Source organism: Dermacentor silvarum, chromosome 11, assembly GCF_013339745.2.
Source record: "Dermacentor silvarum isolate Dsil-2018 chromosome 11, BIME_Dsil_1.4, whole genome shotgun sequence".
Taxonomy (NCBI): Eukaryota; Metazoa; Arthropoda; class Arachnida; order Ixodida; family Ixodidae; genus Dermacentor; species Dermacentor silvarum.
In genome coordinates this window covers 115,516,505-115,532,431 of record NC_051164.1, presented here as the reverse complement: position 1 = coordinate 115,532,431, position 15,927 = coordinate 115,516,505, and the positions used below count along the sequence as shown (strand labels likewise).

General features: G+C 49.6%; 1 protein-coding gene across 6 annotated transcripts in view; it reads right to left on the bottom strand.

Annotated features, from left to right (window-relative positions):
- The window catches only part of LOC119432873 (uncharacterized), a 539,288-nt gene that overhangs the window by 29,426 nt on the left and 493,935 nt on the right, over positions 1-15,927 (bottom strand). Inside the window, exon 1 of one of the 6 annotated variants that reach the window (XM_037700025.2) lies at positions 6,487-6,642. The exons of the other annotated variants lie outside the window; for them this stretch is intronic. The gene's annotated coding sequence lies outside the window, so the exon portion shown is untranslated. Of the gene's footprint in view, positions 1-6,486; positions 6,643-15,927 lie in introns of those variants that run through there. 6 annotated transcript variants of the gene reach the window in all.

Here is a 15,927-nt window from a genome sequence, read left to right as displayed (position 1 = left end):
GCACCAACATCTCGACCTGCATGGCCTCTATATTCCGTGCCGTCGTCGATGGATGGATGGTATGGTCCATTGGGTCACGCTAGTTTCCTAGCCCGAAGCGATGCAAGCGAGTAAGCAGGCGTAGCCACGAGTAGTGAAGTTATTTAGAAAACCAAGAGAATAGCGAGTAGGCCGGGGGCGACCTGGGGTCGAGTCCTAAATTCGGTCGCGAGTTTTCTCCGTCTCTTCGCCCGCTTTTTTAGTAGTGTCACCAGATTAAGAGTATTTTCGAATAAGACACTGGCCATAACCTGTAGTGAATCATTTAAAACAAGGCTAGGTACTTGGTAAAAAAACAATGTAACACTCTCCGGGCGATACATTTCATAATTAACATTTGCGCTACATGAGGTTTTTATTTTGTCCTGACGGAGTCACGCTGCGCCACATCTCTATTTAGCGGAGGGAATTCGGACACTGCGCACTGCACGCCATTCTGACCTACATGTGACGTTCGGCGAAGAAAAAGCCAACCAATGCTGAGGAAAAGCGCGGACGGCGACACGAAAGCCTCTGTGCTTAGTGCCATCGCAAGTCATGCAGTGCACATGCGTGCACAACAAAGGCCCACCAACGCTACCAGAAACAGAACTTACATCTGTGACATTACAAATCGCTTCGCCGGATTCCACGGTTTCCCACGCGTTCATTCCAAGTGCCGAAGGTATACGAAGACCAAGCCTCAAGAATAAAGACCATTCGTACAGGTGCCGCGACACGTTAAAATGTGTCAATAAGGTTTATTTGGTCAGTCGAAGGCACAAACGATATTCATCGGCTTTGGCAACCTTGTCAATCTCCGAGCCGCTGCTCGGTGGGACGCTTTCACGGGCGCGACGGTGTCAACGCCGAGGTACACGGCAGCGCGACGGAAACAAAGGCACCCAGTCGCCCTCCCCGCGTCCGCCGTCATGGCAACGCGCTCATTAAAAAGTGCGGGGGTGAGGAGCGGGTAGCAAAGAAGAGGGTGAGGGGGCAGACCGAATTGTTTTACAGCGACGTTTTACAGCAAGAGAAAATGACGAAAAACGATATACGTGCAGCCGCTGGGAAAAAGAAGAAAGTCGGGTTCGTGCTGTGCGTTGCTGCACTGGAGAGGCGGCGAGATTCCAGCGTCCGGATGTCCGGATGCCTTGCAAGCAAACACAGTGAAGCATGGCCCCGGCAGAGGGCCTCAAGAGAAAAGGTAAAAAAGAGCCGTTGGGGCCGTCAGGTTCCCACCAATGCAACCACAGGTGGAAGGATCGCGTCGGCTGGGGGAGCGGGGAGGCAGAACAGGCGCACCGACCAGCTGCCAGTTCCGGTGGAGCGATGGCACCCGCTTCGCGAATGCCGCTGCGCCTTTGTCGAGACCGTGCCTTGCGAACGCGCAAAGGGCGCACGCACCACCCCGACCCGCTGGGCGCGCGCGAGGGCACTGGTGCATGCCACAGCGGTCTTGAGACCTTTGGGGCAACCAGCGCGCTCCCTTTAATCTCGACAATACGGGTAAGCCGTGGGTATAGAAACGACGCAGAGAACGATCCCCTCTTTCGGCGTAGCGTAGAGCTCTACAATATCCCATGCTCGCCTTCCCCACCCTTTCATCGAAGAAGCCAAGGCAAACGGTAAGTATCGACTTCACGACACTATAATGCTGAGGAGCGACTGGGAGAGGGCAGCGCTTCTTACCCGCTCCAAAACAAAGGTTCACTTAGCAGAGCGATGAATTGGGCTAGTTGATGTGGATTCACTGTTATATTGCGTATGTACAGCACACACTAACAAGGACAAGATGAACACCGACTGGGCACGAAGACACAGACTGAACTTCTTCGTGTTAATTTGTGTCTTCGTCCCCAGTCGGTGGCCTTGCTAGTGTGTGCTACACATAGTGTAATATAACAATGAACAAAGGTTCACATTTGCTTACATTTGTAGTCCACATATAATGCCTTCGAGCAATGTCCTTCTGTACAGTTTATGCACACTTTCAGCAAGAATGTCGCATGTGCTGCGGTCTGACAGCCGGATTATCGCTTTTAGTACATGATGGTCGTGTTCTGTGCAACCTTTCATTAGGGAAAAAAAAAAAAAAAAAAAACGTCGCTATCTCCAGCACCAGCTCCACTAGCGAATTGCTTTTTTTGGAATATATATATTTTTTTACCTACGCAAACGCAATAAACGTCATCTCAATCGACAAGAAGCTGCATCAAATTCAGCGTATATATGATAAAGGCCTCACAAGGAAGAATGATTATACGCAAACACGCAGCCTCGATTTTGAATGAAAAGCGCATATAAACGCCCTTACAATCTAAGGCAAAGTGGGGACAGTATTCGAGAACCCAGAGTAAGAAGGTACTTTGTTTGCGCAAGAACTTTAGGGGGCAAATGAAAACATGCATGCATTATAAGCGCATGCGACAGTGCGGAGTGAAGAAGTAAGAAAGAAAACGTTGATAAATATCCACTTGCCTATTTGTATAGCCCTCGTGTTTTCCTCTGTCCTCGTCGTTTATTGTTTTTCGAGCTCCGAAGCTGCACATACCCACTGCGTAATAGCGCACAGGACATTCGCGAGCCTCATTAAGGAGGCAGAGCCGGACGGCAAAATGCGCACTTTGTGGAAGCCCGTGGGAAACCCGCAAACACGGAGTTTCTTGCGGGACACGCAAGGACGGTAGATTTACGCTACAAGGATCTCTGGAAAGAAGCGGCCTTCTGGGCCTGGAACCCCATACACAGCGCCCGGAAGCAGGTGCATGTCAAGCTATAGGGGACAACTGGCCGAGGGATCTCTCTCTATATATAGGAGGCACACATCCTGCACGAAGGAGCAGCCGGCGGTTGCGCGAGACACCCTGGCACGAGCGATCATCACAGTCGTGGGCGCCGTTACTATTGCCGCTACTACACATTTCTGCTTCTTCTATTGTCTTATATCGGAGCCGATAATCAGCTTTAGTTATGCTCTCTGGACTCCCGTAGATGTGGCGCACATTCGGTACGGAAACTATCCCCAAATACAAACGAGAATAGCGTACAAAGCGAAAAAGTAATGAATAACTACGAAAGCCAGCTTTGGCTTTCGCCTGATTAGCGTGTTCTCTCAACAGCCCGAAGGCGAATCCGGCGTCGCATCGACAAAGCGCCTCGAAACTAGAGAAGCTGCGCAACAACTTCCGCACTCGCACATATGTTGCCTCGTAAAACAGCTCCCGCGGAAGCAATGGAGCTCGAAGCAGCTCCGTCGCTGAGGCGGCGTTTCTGCTTGTTTTCTCGTTTCACCGAAGCGCGAGAACCTCGTACCCGCGGCCGAGCAAACCGAACAGAGCTATTCGAAAAAGGACAAAATAATCTTTGGACAAGCACCGGAAAACGAGATCGGCGAGAGCTTTGTCCAAGCAGGAACGGCGGCGGCCAGCTTAATAATCCGAAGCCGGCGCCCACTTCCTGGCCGTTGCAAAGCGCGTCGCCTAAAATTAGCCGCGTTTCACTTTAATCAACGCCAGCCGCTGCACGAGAGGCGTGCTCGCGTCGTCGGAAAGCGGCGGCGAGGCGGGACGAGCCCCAAGGGTGTCGGAGGAGGGGGCGCCTCATCACGACGTCGTGATGACACTGCGGCCCACGTTGGGACGACTGGCGCACGATACACCGCCGGCTGCTTTGCCTCGTTCCCTGTCCTCGTTGGTCGCCGCGGGGTGACTTTACACGAGGCAGTCAGTGTTCTCGCCACCTTGCTATACAGAGAAGCGCATGTGTTTGATCGTTTGTTTGTCGGATTCCGGAAACCCCACGAAAAGGATGTACAAAAATATTTAACAGATCTTTCCATTCGGCAGCAGATTGAAAACAGCTTGCTAAAAAGATGTTTTTTTTTCTTTCTGAAAACCATCCGACAATGGAGATCATCTTCACCGCAATAAAAATAATAATCTCGTTAGCTTTTCACTACAGCAAGTTCATGGGAAGCCTACAATATTGTTAAAGGCTTCCCGAGACCTGACCCTATTTTACAGATGCTATTTCTTGTTGCAGTGCGTCAACATATTGATGTCGTCGTAATAAACTGACAAAGTAACTTTTGCTTTTTTTTTTCACCCCGGGCATATTCAAATAAGCGATCACGTACGCACCAACTGGCGCATGTTCTGCACTGGAGGTCAAATAGCCGAAACCCGCAGTATGCCGCCAGCGACATTCAGAACCGGGAGCTTCGCCCGTGGCTCCGCATGGCCCGACATCCAAGAAACGATTCTCGAGAACAAGTGAGCGACATAGCTCGCAATCTCTAAATTCCTAAATTTTTAGGCCCATCCCCCTTTCGTATACATATGGCCGGAACGCTCGCATTCAAACAAATAAAGATGTTAAGCAATCTACATTCCATTGTAAGTCATGTATGCAGCCTTATTCCTAAGAAATCCCTGTGCAAAAAAAAAAAAAAAGGGAGAGAGAGAGAGAGAGAGCGGGAGGGAGAGAGGGAGACACAATGTCAATAGCAACCTATAGTGGCGTCCTAGATTCGTTATAGCGTTAGAGAACCGTTGGGGGCAGGAATTCCGCTACGCATTGCTCACAGCTTGTAGGCGTAGCTCTGGAACGTTATGTTCCTCAGTCCTTCAATATTCCAGTAATGCGTTATGTGACCATCTTGCCGATTTTATTTTCGAATGTCATACAATCTGCGGAGTGCCATGCTGTATGCAGGCAGTTTTATAGTGTCATTTATACCTGAGCCGAAACCATTCGATGAATGCCGCCGTTCTTTAAACCCACATCAGTGTTTTTCCCTCGTGAGACGAGATTGTGTCGCGTAGTATGGCCCTAGAATTCATTGGCCTTGTATCACTCGAGAACCGGTAAACTCGCTTCTAGACGTTTTCCATTACGCGTGCAATCTTCTGGTTTTCAGGGACGTGGAACAAATGCATCCGCGAGTATTATCTCTTTAAGAAGCAGAGATCAGCTCACGAGATGTCGCGCGATCCTTCCTCGTTTATGCGACTTTCTTTTTGTTATTATTATTATTATTGAACGCCGTCTTAGCGCTAGAAGCTCGACCAAAACGCCGAAGTCACAGTGAAGAAAAAAAAAAAAGAAAAAGAAAGACTACAGATAGGAATTATGGAAGACGTCCATTTAAAGATATGCTATGATAAAATCAGTTCCGCTGCTCGTGTACAGAATATACCCGAACCCCTGTTTCAACTGACGGCTTCGAGATTAGCGCTTTGAAGAGGAAGTAGTAAACGATCCTGAGGTACTAATTCGGCGCCTCCTTTATGCAGCATTTAACCTTCAACAAAGGTGACAGAAGGAATAACCTAAATAAAACGTTTACCGCTCACATCGACTTCACTTCGGTGCCCGAAGTCCCTGAGGCTAACCTCGTAAGTATAGGTGGCAGACCACGCTTTATATAAAAGTACCGCTTACTATAGAAAAAAAAATACATTTTTTTTTGCGCTCATTGTACAGACGTCACTGTGCAGACTGCACTGTAGACCAAAGGAACACAAGAAAAATGTGCACCCTTCGGGGCTTATCTTGCCCGCCAACAATAATCGCCATTTACCTTGTGTGGACGTCTTTTCTCTAACGCAGAGCTCCCGGCACTTAATGGTCCCGAACGACACAGGGTTCCCGACAGGAAAGTAGCGGGCACAGAGCGTTAAATAAAGGAAGTGTACGCAAGACCGATGACGTTTATTGTTAAGGGACAAGATAAGCAAAATGTCTGAGGGCGAAGAGAGTCCCAGCATCTGCGGTGTTCGACGTATCAGTGCTGACTACTTACTATATGCGTGGTTCTCCAGAATACGGCTTCCATCGGTTATAAGCAGTTTCTCAAACCGAGCGGGAAGTAAAGGCATATGACTTTTGATTAAATGTATTGCAGCGCCTTGGTTGAGGCGTTGGCAATTCTTATGCCAACGATGTTCTTACAGATGTTGGCAACTCTTAAAGAGACCGGCTCTTAGCTTCGCAGTGCATCGCTCGAGCGGTGTAGACTAAAACAGGCACTCCCTTTGCCATGCAACAGAGATCAGCGATAAATTAACTGAGATAGCGCTGCGGCAGTTATACAGTGCATTATACACGTTCCGAGTTTGGCGATTAAATGTGAGCAGCATGCCACATCCAGGACAACTACAACCCTATAGCAGCTCTCGTTTCCCGCACGCTTTGGCTTTCACGTGGAAACGCTGTGCACGCCGTGCGTTATTTCAGCCGAAGGCGCGGAAAGAGAAAACGCGGCAAGATGCGCTCTTCCGTCGGTTTTTCTTTCGAGTCCTGACAGTAGCAGAAGTAAGACGCCGAAACAAGCACTGTTATCGAGCAGCGCTCGCCAGTCGCAGCCGCTTATTCATTCAAGCCACACGAGTGAGAACGCAACAACGTCGACAACGCGACCACGGAGTCGAGTACACGGCGCAGACGACTCGGCAGCGGCCTCACCTGCGCCCACGGGGTCTCTGGTCAATCGCAAATCCAGAAGGCACAGTCACCGATGCATCCTCTCGGAGGGTGTTATTCCAAGCCAGGCGTCCCACTGGCGGCACAACGGTCAGCGGCCAACGATGGTGGCGCGCACACTCGGTGCAGACCGGGGACAGCGACGCGCTCGCACCGGCGCAAAACAGGTTGGCGGAGACCTGTTGTCCGCACTCGCCCGCGCCCGGTGGCAGAGAGTGCGCCCATTGGCTGCTGCTCTCGGTGGGAGAGGGGGGTCACCGTTGCATGCGGGGCACTGCCTCGGAAAGTGGCTGCGCGGTCATACGTGGCTTCTTCGACGGAGCTCGGGCCCCATTTCGACATACTGAGAGCCAGTGCTTTCCCCGAAGAAGAACTGTTCAAGGGAATTACAGTACGACTCTAGTTTTCAATAGCGAATACGTCGATACAGAAGTACAAGTATCTTGAAACGATTTTGATACTAAGTAATGATTCGTTTTTGCATCAAAATCGTTGCACGTGAAGACAGTGGCAGTAGGCGAATTCCAATCCTCCTCGGAAATAAACGAAATCACAAATATTAGTGGCAAGTGAATGTTCCGGCTATGATCGACTCATTTTACAGTGCTTCTTCGAAAATTTATCAAAGGTGCTGCTACAGTATTATTAGGTGCTCCTACAGTATTACCGAGAGCGCGCCCAGGAGCAGCACTCGAGGCGAATACCCTACGTGGTTGACAAGAAATGTTTAGTCACGAATCCTGAATCCGCTGGCCAAAAGAGGGGAGGTCATACCAAGGGCGATCGCCCTGTGTTGCAGCTCCTCCTACCCAGGTTAAATCACTGTGTCTTCAAATAATATTACAAGAAATCTAGTGTTTTCCTAAGCATAGTATCCACCCAAAGGCGAACGATTATGCTCTCCGATAGATGATGATATCGCATGCTTTTCATGTGCTATTGCAAAGCTGTGCGAGAATTCTTTTTTTTTAATTATTATTATTCTTTTGTGTCAAGTCACAACTCGAAGTGTCTGTGAACACTAGAATACGGTTTTCTATAGTCCACACGTCAGAGTATGATGAATGTCACATAGCTGTAATCAAACGATCTTATAACGAAGTTCTCGGGTCCTCTAAAATCCTTCGTTATACAGGTGACTTCGTTGTAACGATGGCACCCCGTACAGCTCTCTACAGAGAAGTCTACGCATGTTCCGCAAAAGAAAATATTTATTCAGAATGCCTTCGAACGATATCTAGCGAACTGATTTTACTCTACAGACTTAGTTGGACGGAATAAGAGACTGCAGCCGACGCTGCTCTCTTAGATGAGCGGCCGCAATTTGTGACGCAAGGCAAGAGCTTTGTAGAAATGTATTCTGCACCACTTGTGCAAGCTTCATCCTTTATGGCCGTGCCGAGGTCATCAATTCCGAGCAAATCATCACGCACGTCGGTTGCGTTCACGTACCGTAGCCACTGTTGTGGCCTGACCCTCCCGTACTGTGACGTTTCCTATGTTCGCTGACTATGGGGAGCCTTCTTGCGTATATATGAGGGCTCCCTATAGCAGCACCGGCCCGTGGTGGCTACAAAGGAAAGTGGCGACGTTGCTACGTGTTTTCCTCGTAAAGCAACAAATTAGCCCTCGGGGTGGCCTATATTCCTTCGCTGTACAGGCAAATTCGTTGTAGGGGCATTCGCTGTAGAGGCGTTCACAATACACAGTGCAGATAGCAATTCGTTGCTATCTGCCCTATATCGTTATAGAGGCGTGAGACTTTATATTATCTATTTTCCATTTCGTTATTATTTTTCATTGAAATTGAATGCACCGCGTTTGGCTGCGTGTAGCTGAAATGTTTCACTTCACCACTCTCTATTCACTTACCATTTATATAGTTGTGGAGAAGCCGGCGACATATTGTGCCTGTTTCCACCATTTCAAATAAATAAATAAATAAATAAATAAATAAATAAATAAATAAATAAATAAATAAATAAATAAATAAATAAATAAATAAATAAATAAATAAATAAATAAATAAATAAATAAACGGTTGTGATATACACTAGGGAATTGCTCAGGTTTTGTGTCCGATATTCTCGCTATGACGGACGCAGTAGTGGTTCGGCACCAAAATTGTCTTCACGACGTGGGTTCGTTAGCCCAGGCATGCCGGCGCTTTTCCCTTCTGTCTTCGTTGAAATGCGTCTACCTCACGGTATTGTACTGAAAGCTGACCAAAAAATGTGCGTGCATTTAATTTTTAACGTCGATTTCGCCAAAACTGTAAATAGTACTGACCGCCGTTCAAAAAATTGCGCGAGTCCGTCTCGAATTGCGTCAAATGCCGACAGGACCTATAATATGAATTACAAATCACATTTGCTTCATGGCGGCAGGTGCATCGTCTTTGCAATCCAACGCCATCGGCATGCTCTTCGAGACGTATCTGTTTCACGAAATGCCTCGCAGCTCTCGTGAGACCGAAATATCTCGAACAAGTATTGAGCTGCGAGACCCTGCCGGTCGGTGAATGGGCACAAAGGAGAGACCGCGGTTCCTTCCAAATTTCTTACTCCGCATCGTTCGCCCTCTTTTGAAAGCGGGCTCCCCAGACGGTATCTCCAAATGCAACCCTCGCCGCCCAAAACAGCCGCGCAAAGAATGGAAACCGTGCCCGCACACAGCAGTGAACGAGCGGTCGGCAAGCGCAGTCAAGTAATCGCGGTGGCCTGCCTCGCTGACCGTCGACATCCGGGTACATCGCAAGCCGCCGCGGCGTCACGTATTTTTTTCCTTTCATGTTCAGCGAACTCGCAGAGTCCACGCGCCGGACCAAGCACGAGATGGCACGCAAAGGCGATGCGTCGTTTCACTCGACGGCAAAACACGCACAGATGCTCAAGGTCGGCTATAAGAACACACGGAATATCACGTGAGCACAGCGCCACTGCGTCGTATTTGTCCTCTATATACCAGTTGCATCTGGTTAGTCGTTGCTTTTTTTTTTTTTTTTTTTTTTTTGTTACGTGGTCAGCGGGATATACGTGTTCTAATATATTTCTTCCCTTTTATTTTTACGATCTTAAATATTTGTCGGCTTCAGCTAGGACAGCTAGGACACTCCTCGTCACAGATGCAACGGAAAAGAAGGGCACGAAGAAGCCCTAGGGACCAAATAGTTCATATTTTATCAGGTGCAGGCTCATGCCAGTTATTCAAATGAAATATACAGAGGCCGCTCGTCGAAAAACTAAGCTCGATCACTTGCTGGTAAAGGAACGATCGAGTGAAGAAGTGGAAGAAAACCATCGAAAATGATGTAACGTGTAATTATTATGCAATGTAATGCCGTTATGTAATGTGACAGTGGTAGCAGCAGTAATGTTGTACGAGGGGGAAAAAGCGAGCCAGGCAGGATTTCGCACTCTCTACGCAGAAGTGCGGAGCATTTTCTTCCCAAGATTGTCCGTTGCTGGTATCTGACGGGCCTGCGGAGCTTCCCAAATCCAAGCAGATTCGCAGTGCGTATGAGTCAGCAGCATAACACCCGAACTTCGCTTACTCGATATTTATCACTTTGCTTCTGCACAACAATGTCGTCAATACGCAGTCGGCAGAACTCGTGATGCGAAAATTGCTATTCACACGAGAAGAAGAGGATCACAGAAATCCACGAGGAAATATGTCATAAAGGCTCCTCTTTAGTCGCACACTGTTGTTCATCAGACAATTCCTGAGCACGAGGTAGATTTTAAGAACGCGCCATGGCTTAAAAAGCACTACACGAAAAAACAAAACGGACACACAGTTTTACATGAAAAATCGGAGGACGCTTATGCTTCGCCTTTAAGAGTAGAACGCGATAGCGTTATTGGTACCCGTTCGCATCGCATCGTTCGCTTACAGCAAGTAGGCTTCATTCACTGCAACACTGAACGTGGAAAAGTCAGCTTACAAAGACCAAGCTTACACCGATCCCTTTAACGTCGGCTTCACTTTTAAACAGAAATACATTGCTGGAAAAACGTTTTTCTTCAGGGTCAATATAAGTGGTCTTATATTAAAATGTGAAGGCCCTAGCTGCCTTTTTATTATTTTATTAATTGTTTGCTATTGCCCCGACGCGCGCGCGTGTCCAAAACGAATTAGCAGGCGAAGTCCCAATTTGACCTGCCTAGGATGCGAGCGCCATCTGCATATCATTTTCGCAAGTACCCGAACTCGCGGCTGTAGGTCTGGTAGAAATGCTGGAAAAGGGGTTTGTGTTTGCGTTTCCTCGTTGCAGAATTAGGTTTTCTCGTACATTCAAATTACAATCCGACGCCGATTGGTAAACAATCCCACGGCGAATCCGACCCCGGAAGGTAAAGTAGTACTTTACCATTTTTCTGATTTCACTATGAGAAATTCAATATTTGATCACCAAAACCTGGCACGACGTGGAGGGCCTGCGCGGTCAAGGTGGTTGGGGATGATTTTCTCCGCCACCGAGCCGACATCACACGCCGACGCTGGTCGCCGACTCCGGATTTTCAGCGACCCGGGGCCCCTAACGCTATCGCGTTAGAAAGCGCGACTAGGAACTGTTTATCTTTCCATACGCTTTCATATTCGAGTACAAGGTAGATACGAAAGCGATAAAACACCGCCCTCCCCTACAACGTCACGCGAACGTGAGCTTATTTTTTTATTTTATGCTTTCAAGCTATTTTGGCGCTTGTAATGGAGCTCCGGACTTACGGAGCCTGCGCTGCTCTGCCCGAGTCGCATTCACCAACGAAACGATTCTGCCACTGGCTGAGAAATGGTCCAGAAACGCAAGAAATAAACGCACCACGTCACGTCTCGAGCAGAGCTCGCGGAGAACGCAACTCGCACGACCGTGCCAGCGAGACGCGCAGTAAAAATTGAGTCACGGTCTCGACGCGTAGTCTCGCAAACCGCGCGTGATCTGTGGGGCAAGGAACTGGATCAGCGCCGTTTCACTGTGATCGGCGCCACATATCCGCGACGCAGCACGGAATGGCCACGAATACATCGGCGTTTCCTTACGGCGTTTCTCCAACGGCGGGTTCAACGCCTGCTGACGGCACTCGTTCGAGGTCAAGTCCGACTATGGTCTCGCATTCCTCGCGCGGCGACCAACGCCGCTACAAGCCCGAACCCGGGGGAAGAACATCCCGAAACGACCAAAGAAATCCATCTCTGCGTTGCCTTATTCGTTACTGGAGCAGGACAGACCTGTTTCCTTCGTTCGCTCCTTCCACGCTTGCTGCACGCCTTGTCGCCAATACGGTGCAGTGCGCTCGGTTACGCTACTAGCGCCGACCAGTTTCCGCACAGATGGTGCAACGGCGACATGAGTGGCGGCACCTGTGGTATTCCAAGCAGTGGTGGTGCGGCAGGGGAGCCTCCTGCAGCCTGGTTAGTCGGCAATCGCATTTGCAGCAGGTGTCGATAAGCCACGACACCGATTCTTTCATTTAACTATAGGGGGAAGGGTTTCTCGAAGAAGAGCACGCATATGTATATACACAATCAGCACAATGATTAGCGCACAGTATTAAGCAACCTCGTGAAGAATTACGCCATGTGAGTTCAACACAGGTCAACAGAAAAACGACGCTGCGAAGAAACCACACAAGTTATTCTCGAAAAAAGAAAATAAGAAAAAAAATCAATTTAGTCGATCTTGCAGGCTGGGCATAAAAAAAAGACACGTCTGATGCCGATTGGAGCCATTTCTTAAACTAAAGGAATCCGATACACAAACTGACGGCGATGCCTCGATGTTTATCCCCGACAAATGTGCTTTATCGCGCCATTTGACCGACCTACGGCCATTACTCGTGATTGTATCCCAAATTAGCATTCGGCCCTTCATTGGCTGAAAGACGGGGGCTGTAGGGCCCACAGCGCTGCACAGATTTCGTGCGAGGCAGAGAGAGTGTGTGTGTGTGTGTGCGGAGATAGCAACGGCGACCGAGCCTGCGAGGAAGGCGGGGAAACAAAGAGTCTACGGCTTGTTTCGCTCTCCGGACAGTTTGTTGGGCACTCGACGAAGAGACCGTTACGTTTGGGTCTCTCTTGTATTTGCTCTTCTGTTGGTGCTTGCATGTGCGTCAGTTTTTATGCACGTAAGTACATGCGTCCTATTTACGGAGTGAAAAAAAAAAAAAAAAAAGAAGAAGAAGGCCGCGGCAGCCGGAGCCCCGTTTCTTCTTTCCTCGTACGGAATTCATCTCTTTCTGCCGGTCTTCTTCTCCCAGGCGTTTCACGAACACACCGTGCGGCCCGTATAAGTTCTGGGCTCAAAACAAAAGCAAGAAGGTACGTTTTGAATGACAGGCCAAGCGTGCACGGGCGCTTGTTACATGCGAGCTCGTTACGTAAGCGCTGCCTCTTCTTCCTTTTTCTCGCCCCCTAATCTCTGCGCGCAGCCTTTGGAGCAGGAAATATCTCGGCCACTTACATTCAAGGGCGCTGGCCAGACGCACGCAACCGTTCGAGTAATATTAGAAAGCATCGTGAAACTGAGTGACTAAACTAAGCAGCGGAGTTATTAATGCGCTGCTAAGAAAGAAACGTAAAAGGTGCGCAGCTCGGTGCAGCCATTCAGAACCTTTAGAGCAAAACAAAGAGCGCAGCACACGTGCGCATTAAAGAACATGACGATGTAAGAGGTACGAAATAAGACCCCCTTCTCTCCCCATCGCCCCCCCCCTCTATTTTAGTATTCTGCATGGCAAGAGGGGCCACATGTGGTTAGGCATTGCAATTCTGAATTACTGAAGCAAAGCGTAGGTGTCACATTAACCCCTTATAATTTAGAGCCATAGCATATAGTTTCACATGAAAGCGAAGGTGCAGTGGTTAATTAATTAAAATCAACGACCAACTTGCCCGATTTCAAAAGACCCCCCCCTTGATCGAGCTCCCCATCATTGAGTAAAGCAGGCAGCTCCCTGGAGCTGTGTCCCTGCGGCAGGAATTGCTGGTGTTTCTGTTGCGTCCTCCAATCAAGTGCTTGTATGGCTAACGCAGACGTAATCTGTTGCTAGTTTACCGTTGAATATTTCCGTAAACATGATGTAGAACAATGAGCAGCAGGCCCCACTTTCTAATTAGTTCACCTCACGTGTCCATAAATCTAAACCGAAAAAATTGAAATGATATCGATGATAAGCGGTGGAAAAACGAGTTAGGCTCCCATAGAAAGCTCGGACCTGAAATTCAACGAGAGATACCCTTCCGCCGCCGCCGCCCCCCCCCCCCCTAAAAAAATAAATAAAACAATCGGGCCTTTTACGTGCCAAAACGACGATCTGATTATGAGGCATGTCATAGTGGGAGAGTCCGGATTAATTTAGACCCCCTGGTGTTCTCTAACGTGCATCCAATGCCCAGGCGTTTTCGCACTTTGCCCCCATCGAAATGCGGCTATCGGGATTCAATCCCGCGACCTCGTGCTAAGCAACCCCGGCGGGTAATTCAACGCAACAGGACCGCGCAACGTGTCATATTCTGGTTACTTCGTGAGCACCCGTGAGGAAGACATTGAGAACGCCGTCGGCACAGACGAAGCAGCAGGGAGGGCGCAGCGGAAGCCACGCTTGCATCGCGCCGCGCTATACTCTCGCGAGCTGAACGAACGAAGAAACGGCTCAGCGCAGTCGAGTAGATTTTTGCGCCGCAACCACGCCGATCTTGCAGGAGCAGCAGGCCATGAACGAGTACCGGAAATAGAGGTCGGCCAATCGGGCAACGCGAATGTACCTTCGGTGAACACTGTCCACCTCTCATTTATTCAGCCACATACCTCAGAAGCTTGTAGGCGCCTCCAAAACCCGAATCGACGAACATAAGAGCTGCCCCTTCAAGGGAAGAAAAAAAGAAACAAGTGGGACCTACCATAGGAAAAGGAACGCGGAAACTTGGACTAATTTATTGCGACCGACACTGGAGCCAGAAAGGCGGACGAGCGAAGAATTAAAAAAAAAAAGAATAAAAAAAAAACGGACACAAAGGAGGGAAGGCATTCGGCGGTTCAACAATATCGGAGCGCCCACAGGGCAGTGTCCTTCGCCGCTGCGGAAGAGATAACGTGGCGAGTATACGTAAATACATTCGCGAGCAATGGCCACGGAGACCACGGCATCAGGCAAATTTAAGATTTATAGCAATGCACGTGGAAATGCTTCAATAATTGTCGAACTCGCGCACGTAGACTGCAAAGAAAAGAAGAAAATTTGCAGCCCCATTAGCCTCTTGCTCGCGACTGCATGTATACATTGTATATGGGAATTCAGTTGCAGCAGCTGACATGGTTGCGGGTTGACAGAGATGATTAAAGTCAACGTTCTATGAAGGGCTGACCGCTGACCGTTCATTGATCATGCCAAACCAACAAAGGCGGCAAGAAAAATCAAGCGAAAGCGAACACTAGCTGTGCACCAGTAGCAGACATCAGGAAAACTTTGCAAATGAGCGGAGTCCGCCACCACTTTTCTATAGATCCTCCGACGTCCGTCCCTCGTCATGCAAAGTTTCGCAGAGCGTGTCGCCCTTTAACCAACACGTGTGTCTCGGTTACTTGGTACAAATGACGCGCCGCTGCTGATACGGGAGCAGCCGTCCTCCCCGAGTGGGCTCTGTGGCGGCGACCCCATAGAGTGACCGGTCGCGCCGAGGCTGACCATCGCGCGCTGAAGAAAAAGGCGGCCGAGCGGCGCCCAGAGACGGATCGTGGCCAGACTGGGCTCGAGGAAAGAACACAAAGATGGGAGCGAGCTTTTTGTTTCACAGGCGCGTCACGTGTGTACGGCCACGCCGCTCTCGCAGCGGCGGCCACGGAGGAGGGCGGGACGGACACGACGAGCGCGCTGCGAATTCGGCCGAGGCACACGCGAGACAAAGCGGGTCGGTTACTCGGCCCAGTTCGGAGCGCGAAAGTGGTGCCAAGGGCAGCGGCTGCTTCAAGAGCCAGTCTCGCTAACGACCCGCGACGAGGACCCTCTGTACCAGTCAGTGGAACTGTGCAGCGATCGCCCGAGCCGCTGCTGCCCGCGAGAGCTAACCGAGGAATTCGAATTACGGCGCTTTTCGCCCCGAGAATCACTGGCCGGCGGCGCCTCGATTACGCGCGGACGCTGAATTCCGTAAGTGGCCAGACAATAGCGGAACACTGTTGCACACTTACGGCGTCTACAAAGCAGGCCATCCCGATCGGTCGGCGCTAGGTGCACGTAGCGTTTAGTACACTGCACAGTTTTTACCAGCGTGGAGAGACGAAAAAGCGGTGGGGGAGAGGGGTTGCGTTTATATGCGGAACGTCTTTCGCTGACCACGCGCGCTCGCTCCGTGAGAGCAGCGCATCTGTATGTGACCGCGACACTGCGGACCCCTTGTGTACACGCGAGGGAACGCAGCGAT